At 43.5% G+C, this 3,021-nt stretch overlaps 1 pseudogene; it reads left to right on the top strand.

Annotated features, from left to right (window-relative positions):
• Nucleotides 1-1,965: 1,965 nt before the first annotated feature.
• Nucleotides 1,966-2,084, top strand: LOC134968093 (5S ribosomal RNA; annotated as a pseudogene).
• The last annotated feature ends 937 nt before the right edge of the window (nt 2,085-3,021 follow it).

Genomic DNA, 3,021 nt, shown 5'->3' with positions numbered 1-3,021 from the left:
GACCCCTTCCCCATAACATTTCAACCGCACACTGTCCCCCTCTAACTGACTATCCAACACGGCCCCCTAATTTCCTCAACCATCCCTCCCTCCACTTTATCCCTCACCCACACCCTTATCCAATGTTACAATGATCCTCCGATCACTTGTAACTTTGCAGGTTCGATTTACACTCACCCACAATTTACTTCAATTATCCTATATATTCACAATTCCCATTAGCTTCAATGACGCAATCTTATACAGTATTTAATACATTTTATTTTTTATTTTTAATATTTATTATTTATTATTTATTATTTATTTTAAATTCATTTTCAATTGTACTACATTTCTTTTCATTTCATCCGGATATCTCAGGCGCATATTTGCTCAAATCCTTGATCCTTGAAAATCCCATGCTATCTCGATTGTCCCTCACCCCTGTCTCTACCTGGGACTACTGTCCACTACAATGTTCCCCTAAACTAAATTTTGTTTCCTATTTATTGCTCCAGGAGCTTTCCCTTCTCTGTGTTTCTTTATTATAAATTTGCCATCAACTAAGATGGCGTCCAAGGCTTGACTGCTCATATACTACACACCTGCCATCTACTAAAATGGCGCTCGGGGATCTCGCAGCTTTCAGGGCCACCTGACCATTCCTCCCACATGCGTTCACACGTCCAGCAAGCAACATGACGTCTCTGACTTCATAATCCCCGCCCCCTATTCCGCGTCACGCTCCGTCTCCATCACAGCTGACCGACGCTCCGTAGCAGCAGCTGTCAGGTCCGGCCCACCGTGCACGAATCATCCAGTGATTGGTCAGTATTAACTCAATAGCTGTTTTAAAACTCCATTCCCCACTCTCCCCTCTAAACCCGGAAGTGAACTAGCCCGCCAGGGCGAAATGCGTCTTCCACGGGGGGGGGGGGGGGGGGGACCGCACATGGAGTGAACCTTTGTCTCCTACACTGGTACCTGACGATGCCCTGACCTGCCCATCCTGATCTTTTCAATCTTGGTGATCGTAAGCCCACTGCTGTTCTGTGTACATTATACACAGACAGCAATACTATATGTGTGCTCAATAATATTTTGCATTTGATTATATATCCCAGTAGATCTGTGTACTATACATACAGACCTTTGCTACAAGCTCTATTTCCTAACAGCAGCTGAATACACACATATATAATAATCTTTTTTTGCCTAAATCTTTTTCTCATCTTTTTCATTTCTTTTCATCTCTTTTTTGATTTGTTATTACACACCTTGTAGAGACTTTACACTGGTTGGCTGAGTTTCTACCAGCAGAGGCCAGTATACTGCTATAATATTTGCATTCACTGTGATTCTCAGTGCCTTCTTTTGTTATTAACAATACCATTTGTTTTCCTGGCTCAGTCTGTGGGATTCACTACACTTGATTTTCCAAATTCAAATGAATTTCCACACTCAGTTCAGGATGCATTATGATCATTAATGAGATTTCTCCAATTGATGCTTAAAATATCACGTTTGCATTACTTGCCTAGCCAGAGTAACATATTATGGATTCAAATTTTGGAAAGTGATTTTCTTTTCCAATGTGCCAATACCAGCATTTAATATTCGGGGCTTATTTCTCTGATCACATAGATAATTAATGTAATTTCTATCTGACCCCAATCTAAATCTTTACTGGTTTTTTGTGCTATCTGTCAACAGACAATTGAACCAAAATCATAGATTTTGTACTTCTTAGTTACACCTTACTATTCTTTCGTGGACTCTCATCTGCGATCCACGGAGCACAATACCACAGACGAGGGATTTGATGAGCCGTGCCTAATGCAGAAAGCAGATCCACTTATTTGTATTTAACTAATTCATCTCTTTCCTTGGCCCTGTAAACTGTCTTCATTCCTCTTATCTCTCTATCTCTCTTTCTCCTATTTTCGTATATAGGTGCACTCTCATTGGTGTACTTTCATATAAATTCTCTACTATCATACCACGCTGCCAATGCCCGATCTTATCCGATCTTGGAAGCCAAACAGCTTTGGGCCGGGTTAGTACCGGGAGAGGAGACTTCCTGCGAATACCTGGTGTTGTAGAGCGGGGACTATTTCCCTTCCTATGTGAGTTGCGACGCCAACAGCAGTATCACCACTAATTCTTACTTCTACTAGATTTTCTCATATTTGAGGCTTACGACCAAACATTGTGGCTCACGTCAGAAAGTCAGGTCCTTTTTGAATGCAGGACACTATCAATCCTTGAATTTAAGTAGCCCTATTTGGACGCACTTATCAAATAATCCTTTATGACCACTCCTCGGTCCCATCAATACAGATATTCTGTACTGGTCAGGGGAAATGGGGGTAAGACGATCAAATGTCTACAACCATTCCAATCACACATTGTGATTAAAAAGACCAGAACATTTTAAAATCTTTATGATTATATCTTTTTTCTATATGGATCAGCTATATGGGTAATTTCGTTTTTAAACGTCAACATTAAAAGTTATGTTTTTAGTATTTCTTTTCATATGTTATAGGAATTTTCCTTCTAAAGAGTGCGCCCACAAGAGAGCCTTCTCTCTCTCCCTTTTTTCAGTACTTTCCAAACTCCACCAGGGGCTAAGGCCTTTGGAACCACCTCTGGGGCTGTGGCTTTTGTGACCCCCTCTGGGACTGTGGCTTTGGGACCCCCTCTGGGACTGTGGCTTTCAGGCCCCTCTCTGGGTCTTTGGCTTTCAGAATCCCATCTGGGACTGTGGCTTTTCCCCTCTGGGACTGTGGCTTTCAGGACCCCCTCTGGGACTGTGGCTTTTGCCCCTCTGAGACTGTGGCTTTTGGGACCCCCTCTGAGGCTGTTGCCCTCGAGACCCCCTCAGAAGCTGTGGCCCTCAAGAACCCCTCTGGGGTGTGGCCCTTGAGACCTTCACTGGGGCTGGGGCCCTCGAGACCCCCTCTGGGTCTGAGGCCCTCAAGACCCCCTCTGGGTTTGTGGCCCTCGAGACCCCCTCTAGGGCTGTGTCACTCTGGACCT

The sequence above is a fragment of the Pseudophryne corroboree genome, chromosome 10 (genome assembly GCF_028390025.1).
Source record: "Pseudophryne corroboree isolate aPseCor3 chromosome 10, aPseCor3.hap2, whole genome shotgun sequence".
Lineage (NCBI taxonomy): Eukaryota > Metazoa > Chordata > Amphibia > Anura > Myobatrachidae > Pseudophryne > Pseudophryne corroboree.
Note: the sequence above shows the minus strand (reverse complement) of the source record. Positions and strands in the feature narration are given on the sequence as shown.